The following is a 15,450-nucleotide window of genomic DNA, read 5'->3' on the forward strand; positions in this document are numbered from 1 at the left end:
CGATGACGAACAGCACTTCATCCAGACAATAACTCAGAGACACGGTCATGATTGTCGACCTAAAAGACACACTGAAGCACGGCTTCACCTTCATCCGTCACACACAACACACACGTCCATCTTTCCACCTCCTCCCTGTGCGTTGTCTCCCTGCCTAGCTCTGGCCTTTGTCTCTGTGAAGCCTGTTTATCATCTCTGGGATCTGAGGCTGCCTGCCTGCTGGGCATGGAAGGGTGGAGGGGCACGTTTGGGGAGGGAAGCTCTGGAGCATTGCTGGCGCTGGCTGCACAACCACAACACGAGGGACTGCTGTCGGAGTCAGCTGTGTTTGCCTAGTGATAGATCTGACATATATATATTATTGGTAGGCCTAACCCCTGTCACATTCCAGCTCTACTTATTAGAGCAGTGTTTAAATAAAAAAACGATGGATAGGCCGTGTCCCATTATAACTGAAATATACAGTACCTGTCGTGTTCTTCATGTTCCTGTGGACCTGCAAGGTGTGCAGGTTTCTGTAGTCCTAGCATAGTACTACTAACATGTCAGATTCAACTCTTCATTATAAGTTGTATTTTAGTTGAATTTGTGTTGGTGCTGGGCTAGAACAAAAGCCTGCACACCTTGTGGGTTCCTAGGAAACAGGCTTGAAGAGCACTCCTCCCCCCCCCCTTCGCTGAATCCTGTCTTGGGCCTCTGTGGTGATTTCACACACCTTCCCCCACCACCGTCCATGGCTTTCCCAGATGTTTTTCCAGCGTTGGGATTTTGCTTTGGGGAATAGGGAGGTCGGGTCGCTAGCATGCCCCAACAGAGAGAGGCTGTAAAACAGGCTAAACAAGCTACTGAGAGTCACCTTTGACCCCTCCATTCAAACCAATCTCACATTCTCCTGGGGTCATGGTAAGGTTGTACTGAGGTTGTACTGAGGTTGTACTGAGGTTGTAATAAGGTTGGACTATGGCAACTATGATTCATTTCACTTCCCGTGTGACATACATTTGGTCGTATTTGTTATTATTCTGAACTGAAACCTTCTTTGAATGGATCTCTTTCAGTTACTGTTGTTTGTTACGAAGTGCTGACAGAGTGACATGGAGCAGCTTGGCACTCAGGGATGGTGTTGAGTGTTGTGGGTGTTACTGTTGGTGCGATAGATACAACACAGGGTTGGACTCAACATTAGTGCATGTGTAGGTCAAACAAAAAGTAGAGGGACAGGGCTGCCATTTTGCTGAGAAACAAATGCTCCCGCTGAGACTAAACACACACTAAACGCTAAATCCTAAAACCAAACAGAACAATATTGACCAATGTTGGGATAATGCAGCTTTTCCTAATCAGTGCAGAGAGAAATCATGGCACAGATTCAGTATTTACACAGTTGTGATGTCACAGGCCCGGGTTAGAGAAGTATGTGTTTACATGTTCATACACTCAAATGACTGTTATGCATGTCATCTCAACATTGACCTTGTATCCCTTTGTTGATTTTGAAGTCATCCAGTCATAAATAGCTGCCTGAAGGATGGATGCAATTTGTAAAGTGCATGATCACACACCAGATCAATTTGCATTGTTATTGCCATTCTGCTTGTCGGTCGCCATTGTAACTGCAGTGAGTAAGCGGTGTTAGTGAATGGGATGGTGTCTGGACATGTTCAGCTGGGTAGTGTTTGACATTGTAGACACATTGAGGGCTACGCGCACACACACACACACACACACACACACACACACACACACACACACACACACACACACACACACACACACACACACACACACACACACACACACACACACACACACACACACACACACACACACACACACACACACACACACACACACAAATGCAAACACTGCTCCAGGACATAACATGATGAAATGGAGTGAGGAGAAGCCACAGAGACAGAGAGGAATGTTCCCTGTCACCATTAGCAGTGACCTCTAACCCCTGACCTCCCAGAACAACCTCACAGGCTTTGGCAGGCTCAAGGTTTTGACATGTTGTTGTTGTCTACCTAGACACCAGGGTTTCCCAAACTCGGTCCTGGGGCCCCACTGGGTGCATGTTTTGTTTTTCTGCCCTAGCACTACACAGATGATTCAAATAACCAACTCATCAGGGGGGGCCCAAGGACCGAGTTTGGAAAACCCTAACCTAGACCAAGGACAGGTACAGTCATTACTAAGCTTTAGTTCAAATACCTGTTTGAGAGGGATAACAGTCACTGCTAGTCTAACTCTATGACAGAATGAGGCCCCAGTCTTCGGACTGACGGTGTGTACTGAGTTTTACCTTAGATGACTAGTGCTCTCTCTGTTTCTCCCTCCTACCGCTCTCTTTCTCATTCATTTTTCTCCCCCTTTTTTCTTCCGCTCACCCCCTCCGACCCGCTCTTTACTGAGCAAAGTATGAAAGCAGACCAATACCTGAAGCATTATAATGGGACTTCTATAACCGATTCAGGCAACGGTAAGACACACCATCCTTTTTCAGATGGGTAAATATCCTAGGACATATGACAGCGACGAAGCTGTTGATGTGAATCACACTCACCTAGTGGTCGATGAGCCTCTAATGTCACAACCTGACTAAAACACGAGTCACTCTGTAAAAGTTGAAATCTGTTTTTGAAGAACTGGACTCGTCACATGAATTCTTTCACTCTGACACGTAGTTATAGTGTTCTAGGAATGTCCCCGTGGACACCGCAATAAGAACAACAACAATGGTGATAATTTAACCACAGTGATATTACCAACCCCCACCCATTTAACACAACGATGTCAAGACCGGCTTGTGATTTACAGCCCAGTACACACTGAGTAAATCAAAAAAGACATATCGCCATAAAAGCCAAATTTTAATGACATGCTCTTTTTCTCTCTTTTTTTCCTACTACAGGTGTTTTCTTCTCTCCGTTTTCTTCTCTCCGTTTTCTTCTCTCCGTTTTCTTCTCTCCGTTTTCTTCTCTCCGTTTTCTTCTCTCCGTTTTCTTGGGGCACGGTGGGTCTTTAGCGGGTGCTTGGGCATGTTCCTACTTGAGCAGCTAGCCGCTCGCTGCTGTGTTTTGACTGGGGTTGTGCTGAAGAGGGTAAGCCAATAGCCATGGCCCTGTGCTCGCTGAGATGGCTAGGAGGGAGTCCTGCATTGGGTGGGTTGGGTGGACCCGGGAAAGACCCGGAAAAATCTAGCTCTGTACAGGAGTGCAGTTCAGTGGCTGCCACAGACCAAGTGTAATTTACTCCAGTGTTGCTTCATGCCCATCTTAATCATCTCGCTGGCTTGCATGCTCAATAATTGGGCAAAGATTGGGCAAAGTGTGAACAGGCCCTGCCATTTAAAAAAAATAATTAAGTTCCAACTTATTGAGCAGCGCCCTCTCTGTAATGGCTATCAACCACAATGCCAAACAGTTGGTACATGTACAATATCTGTGACTGGTTAGCGTGAGCTCCTCTACTTTCCAGATGGTGTCAAGGTCCTGTGTTTGAGTTATGATCAAGTTCCATTGCAGGCGAAGTGCCAAGACTGAGGAATCTGCCACATGCCTACTAAGCCATATCACAAACCCAGCGGATTCCTCCAGGTATACCGACCGCTAGCTAGCTCTGAAATACTAGCCATGTGCTGTATTTGAACTAAAATGTCACCGGGGTCTCTACCCGTAGTTGGGATTGAGTTTGACAAGAGATTTCTATCTTAAAATTCCCCAAATAAAGAGTTATGCATTGTAAGGCATTGATTGCTACAACGCCTAAATATTACATTTTTGAGTAAACAGTGGTCAGAGATGAGTAAGGGAAGGGTTACTGTTAGGGTTAACCTCTTTTGGGTAGGGGGCAGTATTTTCACGTCCAGATGAAAAGCTTGCCCAAAGTAAACTGCCTGTTACTCAGGCCCAGAAGCTAGGATATGCATATAATTTGGATAGAAAACACTCTAAGGTTTCTAAAACTGTTAAAATTATGTCTGTGGGTATAACAGAACTGATATGGCAGGCGAAACCCAGAGGACAAACCATCCCTCCCAAAAAATGTTTTCAATGGCTGTCACTTTTATTATAAGGCAAAATCCTCCCAGATTGCAGTTCCTAGGGCTTCCACTAGATGTCAACAGTCTTTAGAAAGAGTTTCATGCTGGTTTTTGGGAAAATGAGCCAGGAATTGTCGTTTTTCTATGTGGCTCCCATTTTGGCTGTAGTGTTTCCAAGCGCGTGGAAGAGAGCGCATTCTTTGGTATTTTTCTCCGGTAAAGACAATAACGATTCTCTGTCTTAAATTTGATCGTTTATTTACGTATTAGGGTACCTAAGGTTTGATTATAAACGTTGTTTGGTTTGTTTGGAAACGTTTATTAGTAACGTTTGGGATTCTGTTTGTATGCATTTTGATGGAGGGAAACTGGGTGGATTATTGACTGAAGCCAGCTAAACTGAGTTTTTATGGATATAAAGAAGGACATTATCGAACAAAAGGACCATTTGTGATGTAACTTTTGGACCTTTTGGAGTGCCAACAGAAGACGATCATCAAAGGTAAGGCATTTATTATATCGCTATTTCTGACTTTCATGGCGCACCTGCCTGGTGGAAATATGTTTTTCATGCTTTTGTCTGCGGGGCGCTGTCCTCAGATAATCACATGGTGTGCTTTCGCCGTAAAGCCTTTTTGAAATCTGACACCGCGGCTGGATTAACAAGAAGTTAAGCTTTATTTTGCTGTATTACACTTGTGATTTTAGGAAAGTTAAATATTTATAATTCTGTAGTTTGAATTTTGTGCTCTGCAATTTCACCGGATGTTGGCAAGGTGCTCATAAGAAGTTAAGGTGTGCATTGAACCAATCACAGCGGTTGAGAGGTTTGTAGAACCAATCACAGGATGACCACAGGGGTCATAATGTCAGACAGAGGTCAGCAGCAGTCGAGTAAAGCTGTCTCAATCAGGCCAGGTTAAAGGTCACCATGCAGGACAGGTTGAGACTGGCCCTAATGACCTACAGCTTTCAATCTCTTTCAATCAATGTTCCTCGTAGAGCTCAAGCCCTTTTGTGTGTGTGTGAGTGTGTGTGTGTGTGTGTGTGTGTGTGTGTGTGTGTGTGTGTGTGTGTGTGTGTGTGTGTGTGTGTGTGTGTGTGTGTGTGTGTGTGTGTGTGTGTTTGTGTTTGTGTGTGTATTTGTGTGTGAGAGAGTGGAATTTCCTTTTTTTTCCCACATAAGAAATTACTGTAAGAACTTTACAAAGACCATATCCACGTCCCAAAATAACACCCTATTCCCCACCAGCCTTGATCAAAAGTAGTGCACTATGTAGGGAATACGGTGCTATTTTGGGACACCACCCATTACGTTAGAATGAATGACTCCAGCCAAAACAAATATTGATGTTCTGTCTCCCTCTGAAACAAACTGCCTCTTTTTTCCCTACCAACAATGGAGAAGCCGTCGAACTTTCTCTCGGTGGAAGAATACAATGGTTGGAAAACAAATAGTACCAGGAAAATCAATGCTTGGGGAAGACAATGTCAAAAGTTGCGATTGTAATTTGAAAAGTAAGTAAAAGAAAAAGGGGTTTTCGTAATAGTTTCCCCGCACTAGTTGAAAAGGAGTCGTCAGTTGAGAGTGAAAGTCAAAAGGGGTTCTCGTGGAGCAAGGGACTTGTAGGCCTACTCATGTTTCTTTCTGTAGGCCCTACTCCTGTTTCTTTCTGTAGGCCCTACTCCTGTTTCTTTCTGTAGACCTACTCCTGTTTCTTTCTGTAGGCCCTACTCCTGTTTCTTTCTGTAGGCCCTACTCCTGTTTCTTTCTGTAGGCCCTACTCCTGTTTCTTTCTGTAGGCCCTACTCCTGTTTCTTTCTGTAGACCTACTCCTGTTTCTTTCTGTAGACCTACTCCTGTTTCTTTCTGTAGACCTACTCCTGTTTCTTTCTGTAGACCTACTCCTGTTTCTTTCTGTAGGCCCTACTCCTGTTTCTTTCTGTAGACCTACTCCTGTTTCTTTCTGTAGGCCCTACTCCTGTTTCTTTCTGTAGGCCCTACTCCTGTTTCTTTCTGTAGGCCCTACTCCTGTTTCTTTCTGTAGGCCCTACTCCTGTTTCTTTCTGTAGGCCCTACTCCTGTTTCTTTCTGTAGGCCCTACTCCTGTTTCTTTCTGTAGGCCCTACTCCTGTTTCTTTCTGTAGGCCCTACTCCTGTTTCTTTCTGTAGGCCCTACTCCTGTTTCTTTCTGTAGGCCCTACTCCTGTTTCTTTCTGTAGGCCCTACTCCTGTTTCTTTCTGTAGGCCTACTCCTGTTTCTTTCTGTAGGCCTACTCCTGTTTCTTTCTGTAGGCCCTACTCCTGTTTCTTTCTGTAGGCCTACTCATGTTTCTTTCTGTAGGCCCTACTCCTGTTTCTTTCTGTAGGCCTACTCCTGTTTCTCCCTGAGTAACAACAGAAGCAGCTGCATGATGAGAACAAGAAAAGAGCAGCAGCCAATAGGGCACTGTAGCCTCCTATTACTTTGTTCTCTTTAGCAGACCTACACCATCCTGAAAGGTATCGGCTGGTCCATTACGTCCAGTTGAGTTGTTTTGGTGCTTTTTCTTATTATTGAGAGATCAGATTGAGATTGGTGGGAACAGAGGGAATTAGGGGTTGTTGGGTTTTATAAGGGGGGGAGAGGGGTTTGGTGAATCATCACTTCTCGTTTCTGATGCATGAGTTCAACTTTTGGCGAGGCGAGAGGAAACGGAGAGAAACTTCATCTCTCTGAAGGACAGCTGTTATGATTTCGCCCTTTTTTTTAATAAACCTCCAGTGTTATTCAGCTGTCACTGAGTCACACACTCTGAAACTAACAACCCCACAACAGAAGAGATAGTCTAGGAGGGGGGAAAAAAACGATTCCTATATTTTCATTGAATACACAGAGGATGTATAATAGAGTTCTCCTTTTACAATGTGTCATGAGAACGGTGCAAGTTAACAAAAGAAAGACCACGAGGGAACCCCCCCCTTCAAGTCAAAACTAGTCTAATAAATACATTTCATATATGCTATCGGAAAAATACTCCTTTGGTTGTGTTTATGAAGGTCTTGGGTAACATTAGAATATGAAAAAAGTAATTATTTCAAAGAACACTATATAATTTTCATTTGTTTATGTTACTGTAGGCTATCTGTTGCCGCATGCTCAAGTGTGGAGCTCATGAAACAGTGGTTATTCTTGGAAAAGGTGTATTGTGAAATAAAGCTCATCGCTTACATTTTGTAAGAGTTATTTGGCAATGTTAAGTGTTTTGGAAACTTCAGAATCTGCTCTTTCTGATACTATATAGAAATCAAAATGTCTTACCAGCATGCGACTCTGTAGGAGGATTTGAAAAAGTCCTCTTCAACTGGTTAGAACACAAATTCTGTTTGTGATATCGAAATGCTAACAACATATGTGTCTTAAATATACTTATTTCGGAAAAGTTAAGGATGGAAGTGGGTCATGACTTTAAGACATGGCAGAGATATTTCAATTTTAAATTCATATTAAGTCAAAATGACTCACTTGGCTTGTCTGGTGTTAAAGGAATTTGTTATAATATTTACATTTCTCGCAGTGCAAACTTTAATGTGCTGCACTTGTTCTCGATGAAGGCACTGAACAGAGTGGTGTGTGTGTGTGTGGGCTTGTATTACTACCCTCGTGGGTACAGGAAATCAAAAGTCCCCACAAGAATAGTAAAACAAAGATAATGCTCCCTCGTAGGGACATTTCCCACATCCACATGAGGACAGAGGCTATTTTAAGCCCAGGGGTTAGGTTTAGGGTTAGAATTAGTTTAAGGGGCCCTCCCGAGTGGCGCGGCGGTCTAAGATGCTGCATCGCAGTGCTTGAGGCGTCACTACAACCCTTGGTTTGATCCCAGGCTGTGTCACAGGGGATGATTTGGCCGGCCTGGATTTCCTTGTCCCATCGTGCTCTAGCGACTCCTTGTGGCGGGCCGGGTGCCTTCAAGCTGACATGGTCACCAGTTGGATGGTGTTTCCTCCGACACATTGGTGCGGCTGGCTTCCTGGTTAAGCAAGCATTGCGGCTTTTCAGGTTCGTGTTTTGGAGGACGCATGGCTCTCGACCTTCGCCTCTCCCGAGTCCGTAGGGAAGTTGCAGCGATGGGACAAGGCCATAACTACCAATTGGGGAGAATTGTTTATATTTTTTATAATTAGTGTAAGGATTAGATTTAGGGTTTTGAATGGAAATACATTTTAGTTCCCCACAAGGATAGTAAAACGTGTGTGTGTGTGTGTGCGAGCGTTTGCGCAAGCGTCTGTGCTAGTATGTGTTTGTTCATTCGTGCATATGTGGGCTTCCGAGTGGCACAGGGGTTTAAGGCACTGCATCTCAGTGCAAGAGGCGTCAGTACAGTCCTTGGTTCGAATCCAGGCTGAAACACATCTGGCTGTGATTGGGAGTCCCATAGGGTGGTGCACAATTGGCCTGGGTTTTTTTGTGGTAGGCTGTCATTGTAAATATGAATTTGTTCTTAGCTGGCTTGCCTAGTTAAATACATTTTAAAAAGTGTGTGTGCTCCTCAGTCAGTTATCAGGGGAAACCTGTTGAGTAATCTCCTTTATGTATACAGGAAGCTCTCTTTGTTCAGACTGAGTGGATCAACATAAGTCAGGCTGAATAGGAATGCCTCACTGTGGCCTGATGCCTGGTGTCTCAGAGCAGCAAGGTGTCTGCTAACCTCCGCTCCAACCCTTCACCTCTAGCGCTGGCTCTCTCCCTGCTCTTCTGGCTGCTGGCGAGAGACGGGGATTAGATGCAGGATGTTGGATGGTCATCCGGCTGGACTGGACAAGCCTGGATAGGACTGGACTGTGACGTTATTGTTCGGTTAGCGGCAGTTCTAATTGTATCCCTCAGGTGATGACATGCCTCAGGAAGGGAATATCCATTTCCAACAGTCCACTTCCCTGAGTTTGTACAAACAGCTGAGTGTGTTCCTATGCTGTTGAATAAGAATGTGCATCAGGATACATACCTGCAATGATGATTCATAAGAGCAGCGATGATCTAGTGTTTCTGGGAGGAAAATATGTTTCCTGACTATGGCTGTATCACATCCAGACATCTAGGCTGTATCACAACCGGCCGTGATTGGGAGTCCCATAGGGCGGTGCACAATTGACCCAGCATCATCCGGTTTTGGCCGGTGAAATTGCAGAGCGCCAAATTCAAAATACAGAAATAGTCATAATAAACATTCATAAAAAATACAAGTGTTATACATCGGCTTAAAGATTAACTTCTTGTTAATCCAGCCGCTTTGTCAGATTTCAAAAAGGCTTTACGGCGAAAGCATACCATGCGATTATCTGAGGACAGCGCCCCACTTACAAAAGCATACAAACATTTTACAACCAAGTAAATGAATGACAAAAGTCAGAAATAGCACTAAAATGAATCACTCACCTATGAAGATCTTCATATGGCTGCAGTCACAAGAGTCCCAGCTACACAATAAATGTTTGTTTTGTTCGATAAAGTCCCTCTTTATATCCCAAAAAATGTTTCGACCTCCAAGGCGGTCAAAACATGCAGACGAATACATCCTAATAGTACTGTTAAAGTTCGTCGAAACATGTCAAACAATGTTTATAATTAATCCTCAGGTTGTCAATTGTCTAAATAATCGATAATATTTCAACCGGAGAATAGCATATTCAATAGAAAGGAAAAACAACGAAGGGCGCGCACTCGGTCACATGCGCAAACCAGCTCTGCATTCTTCCTCAGTCCACTGACAAAAAGGTCTCATTCTTCTTCATTTTTCGGGAAAACAAGCATGAAACAATGTCTAAAGACTGACATCTAGTGGAAGCCATAGGAACTGCAATCTGGGACCTAACCCATTCGATAGTCTATAGGCATTCAATTGAAAATACCCACATCAAAAAAATCCCACTTCCTGGATGGATTTTCCTCAGGTTTTTGCCTGCCATATCAGTTATATATCATATCATATCTGTTATACTCACAGACATTATTTTAACAGTTTCGGAAACTTTAGAGTGTTTTCTATACCAATCTACCAATTATATGCATATCCTAGCTTCTGGGCCTGAGTAACAGGCAGTTTACTTTGGGCACGCTTCTCATCCAGGCGTCGAAATACTGCCCCCAAGCCATAAGAAGTGTGCTTAATTTTAAGAAGTTATTTGGCCACTTTAGTTGTGATACAAACCTTATCAAAACATATAGGCCTATGGGCTAGGCTACATGAGGTGTGCTACTATGATTCCAAAAAATAGGCAGATTCTTATGCTGGGCATTATTCACAAGTGATAGCCTAATATTGTCACCCATCAGACTATTCTTGATTTAATGTTGTCTTTACATATACAAAGTAATATATGTGTGAAATTTGTTTTGATTTAGAATGGACCATTATTATGCACCTGTCTCGAAAAAACAAGGGCAGCGGGGAAAAATACATGTCAACTATAAGCTTAAATATCGAATGGAGGACGCTTTTCCCGTGGTTCATTTTCATGCCTGCCAGGTAGGCTATACTCCTGTTGTTAAGATAAACAATGTGCTTAATATTAGGAAAGTTGAGAAATAAATATAGTAGGCCAAGCCTATAGAAAGCTGATGGGATCCTCCTCTTTTTAGTAGAGGCATCACTGTTTTCTTGCGCAATTGCATAGCCTATAGAAATGTTGCGCAACATGAGCTGTTTGATTAGATTTTTTAATACATTTGCATTGATGTCAGAATGATTAGAGGGACAATAGAGTGCAGAGTACCAGGCAGTTAGTAAGTTTGGTAGGCTACTAATGACCATCAGCAGCATCAGAGCTTGGAGAAGTCTAATTATCGTAACTAAACGGTAACATGGAATTTGACTGCCTTCATGACTCGTGACTGCTGGTGTTGCGGTAATACGGTCACCGCAACAGCCCTATTCCTGATTCAACTTCTTTTATTTAATAAGAAGTGTTTGCCTCTTCGGATTTTCTGAGTTTCTGAGAATTTTTTTCTGAGTTTCTTCCATGAAGACTTCCTTCTGAAACTCAAACTCAGGGTCTAGGGTTGCAAACGGTTGGAAACTTTCCGGAATATTTCCAGAAATTTTCCATTGGAATTATGCTTAAATTCAAAAAAGTTAGCTTATAACAGTGAACCTTTTTTGTGGGAGACACATAAGGCAATTATAGGTCTTGTGGCATCATTTGGTTAAACTATCCCCAATTCAATGGAATTGCAACCCTCTGCATGCACAGTGCATTCTTCCATCACATGCACAGCTGATTCTCAAGATCTTGCACACTAATGAGATGCTATTAAGCCCACACTACTACGCTGTCTGAGCCAAGGACTACATGCTTTCTGGTAAGTTTTGATTACCATACTGGGTGGGGTGAATATATTTTATATGACATACATGATTAAAAAAAAAAAGTAAATAGTAGCCTAAAGAAAAGTGTGTTTAAATCATTTCTAACTTGTTGACAATTTCTGCTAGTTAGTTTTTGCTACCATGTGGGTTTTAGCTCGCTTGAGCCTGCTAACTGAGGAGTGTTAATTCACCTGTTTCCATATATGTTTAATCTTAAAACATTTATCTTACAAAGGAGTTGTTAATCTAACTATTTATCTGTACATGGAATTGTATTTGTTGTTTTTTTACAAATTTGTTTCTAATCTTTACAGGAAAATGCCACGGTGTGGAGACATTTCACTGCAGCTAATGTAGAAGGAAAAGCTGTGTACATTTGCAATGCAACAGAGATGCAGAATCGGCTTCCGGTGACGCAACTTAGGAAATGACTGCCTAGTTTTTCGTACTGCACATCGGTTGGGAATTTCCCCCCCAAATTCAAGTATTTACTCTGAGCATTATAATAACTTACGCAAAATGGAAAAGGGGAAAATAGGAAAAGGTCGCGGAGCTACAACAACAGCCCGTAACAAGACAGCAGAAGATATAATCGTCGATGAACCCGAAATGGCTAATGCTAGCGCAAATAAGATAGCAGCAGCAAAAGAACCCTCATTTCGTGAGGTGATGAAGGAGGAATTGCGCGAAGATGTAAGAAAATAACTAAATGAGTTCAAGAAGGACATTAACCAGAAACTGGAAGAAAACAAATTAGAACTTCACAGCATATCTACAAGAATGGGGGACGTAGAACAGCGCATTGGGGAAACGGACACATGGAACTTCGCAGTCAAGGAAATACTTGAACAGTCACTGAAAAGCCAACACGCACTACAGGTAAAAGTGACAGAACTCGAAGGTTTCTCACGTCGAAACAACATTAGACTTTATAACGTAGTAGAGGGCGCAGAAAAAGACTCTATGCCCAACTTCGTGGAGGGTCTATTCAAGGACATACTTGACGACGACACTGACCTAGGAATCGAGAGAGCACACCGAGCTCTGGCCTCAAAACCCCCCAGCGGCACCCCACCAAGATCCATAGTAGTACGGTTCGTAAAATTCTCAGAGATGCAGAATCATCTGGCCAAGTGCATAAAGTTCCCTCAGCGTTCACAACAAGCAACCTCTGACAAAAGTCACTCTACTTCTATTTGAGGTGAAAATGATGAATCAGACACCTTATCGATAGCAACAGCTCATGGTTTTTTTTACTCAATGGAGGAACGTAGTCAGAGAAATGCTGATGAATGTCTTGCTCGAGCTGTGTATGCAGCTGGTTCACATCTGATGCTCACAGACAATGTGTATTGGAAGAGATTTCTGAATGTTCTTCGCCCAGCATACACCCCTCCAACCAGACATGCTTTATCTACTCATTTGCTGGATGCAGAGTTCAACAGAGTTCAAGTGAAGGTCGAGCAAATCATAGAGAAAGCAGACTCTATTGCAATCATCTCTGATGGGTGGTCGAATGGTGCGCATGGAATACTTAACTACATCAGCTCCACCCCTCAACTAGTATTCTTCAAGAGCACAGACACAAGGGACAACAGACACACCGGCAATACATTGCAGATGAGCTGAAGGCAGTCACCAATGACCTTGGACCACAGAAGGTATTTGCACTGATGACAGACAATGCTGCAAACATGAAGGCTGCTTGGTCTAAAGTGGAGGACTCCTACCCTCAGATCACACCCATTGGATGTGCTGCTCATGCATTGAATCTGCTCCTCAAGGACATCATGGCACTGAAAACAATGGATACACTCTACAACAGAGCCAAGGAAATAGTTAGGCATGTTAAGGGTCATCAAGTTATAGCAGCAATCTACCTCACCAAGCAAAGTGAGAAGAATAAGAGCACCACATTGAAGCTGCCCAGCAACACCCGTTGGGCTGGTGTTGTCATCATGTTTGACAGTCTCCTGGAGGGGAATGAGTCTCTCCAAGAAATGGCCATATCACAGTCTGCCGATATGGACAGCCCCATCAAGAGGATCCTCCTGGATGATGTATTTTGGGAGAGAGTGGTAAGCAGCCTGAAACTCCTGAAACCTATAGCAGTAGCCATTGCACGGATTGAGGGAGACAATGCCATCCTGTCTGATGTTCAGACTCTGCTTGCAGATGTAAGAGAAGTTATCCGTACTGCTCTGCCCACTTCAATGTTGCTCCAAGCAGAGAATACTGCAGATCTGAAATACATCAAAAAGCGTGAAGACTTCTGCCTGAAACCCATACACGCCGCAGTGTACATGTTGGACCCCAAGTATGCTGGCAAGAGCATCCTGTCTGGTGCAGAGATCAACAAGGCCTATGGTGTCATCACTACCGTGTCTCACTAGCGTGTCTTGCCACCTTTGTTTTTGGCAGTCTGGCGAAGTACACTTCCAAGCAAGGGCTTTGGGATAGCAAGGGCAAGGGCTTTGGGATGCAATATGGCAGTGTGCCAACATATCTTATCAGCCAACTGGTGGAAGGGACTTTGTGGATCTGAGGCTCTTTCCCCTGTTGCCTCCATCATCCTCCAAATCCCACCAACATCAGCCGCCTCAGAGCGCAAACATCCTTGTTTGAGAACACACACACCAAAGCACGCAACAGGCTAACCAATACAATGGTTGAAAAATTGGTGGCCATCCGGGCAAATTTGAGGCTTTTTGAGCCTGACAGCGAGCCATCGTCAACAAGGTTGGAAAGTGACAGTGAAGATGGGGCCTCAGAGTCTGATGTTCAAGAGGTGGACATTGAGGCGGTCCAGGGAGAAGACAAGCCTGAGAGAAAGACAACCAAAGCTTTAGTTTCTAGACTATCATTTTACAGATGTATGTTGAAAACGTTTTTGGGAGATGCAATGGATCATTGGGATCATTCAATATTCCCTTTCTTTTGTGGTTCTGTGAAATCATCCCATGTGAAGAGTCAACTCATTTAATTCAAGTTCAATTCGTAACTAAATGTTTAACTAAATTTTCATATTTTTATTTTATTTCTATTGGAAGGATTTAATCATTTGCAATTATATATACTTATGATAAGGTAAAAGGTTTATGTTTCTGTCTCCATAAGATATGGTAAATATTTCCAAAGCAAAAAAAACATCTACATTTAAATTGTATTAATATCAATTCCCATATATTCCCATTAATTCCCACAGGAAGTTTCCACCTCTGAATATTCCCCAAAATGTGCAAACCTACTCAGTTCATCCTTTATTTGAGATTTAAAGGCCTAATATTTGACAATGTGTCATGAGCAAACATGAGCCTCGAGCCTGTATGTTCTTCCAATGACACAAAATGACGCAACAGTTTCACCCACTGTCATGGCACAGACCACTAAACATGTTGCACCAGACTGCACGTATCCCCTGAATGACTGTATACAGTACACTTCGAGCTCACCTGACACATCGTCAAGACACAGGGAGGTGATTTGGATTAACATCATGGTGGTGGAAAATTACTGTCAGGCATTCCCCTCCCCCAGCGTTATGAATGAACATTTACATAGGCAGAGCCCCATGTGGGTTATTAGAATAAAGAGGTGGAGAAGTGGAAATCTATCAGCAAGGTAAGAAGTAAAACATAACAAACCAGCCTGCATGTCTTGTCAGAATCCAATGTTTATTCTACCCTCTTCTACCTCTCTCTAATCTACACCTCGCTCTCTTTGTTTGTCACTCTCTTTTGCTCGCTCTCCCCTTTCTCCCTCTATCTCTCTCTCTCCTCCATTCTCGCTCTCTCTTTTTCTCTGTCTTTCTTTCTCTCCCTTATCAAATATTTGCACCTCTTTCACCCTCTTCTGCTCGGTGTAAATAACATCTTTGAAGTGAACACACTGACACTGAAAAGCCTGTTGGAGCAGATTACAGAATTCCCCAGTGGAGTGTGATAGCTGTTTCCCGACATATCCTTAATCTGTGTAATCAAAGTCATAATTCATGGGGAAATGTACTTCTGTGGAAATAACACAGTATGGGCTTGTTGGGCAAAGATAATAGTTTA

The 15,450-nt window shown here is 43.2% G+C and overlaps 1 protein-coding gene across 1 annotated transcript in view; it reads left to right on the forward strand.

Moving 5' to 3' along the window:
* Positions 1-15,450, forward strand: part of LOC120051250 (aryl hydrocarbon receptor-like) — an 85,261-nt gene that overhangs the window by 10,394 nt on the left and 59,417 nt on the right. The gene's annotated exons all lie outside the window — the stretch shown is intronic.

The sequence above is a fragment of the Salvelinus namaycush genome, chromosome 7, assembly GCF_016432855.1.
Source record: "Salvelinus namaycush isolate Seneca chromosome 7, SaNama_1.0, whole genome shotgun sequence".
Lineage (NCBI taxonomy): Eukaryota > Metazoa > Chordata > Actinopteri > Salmoniformes > Salmonidae > Salvelinus > Salvelinus namaycush.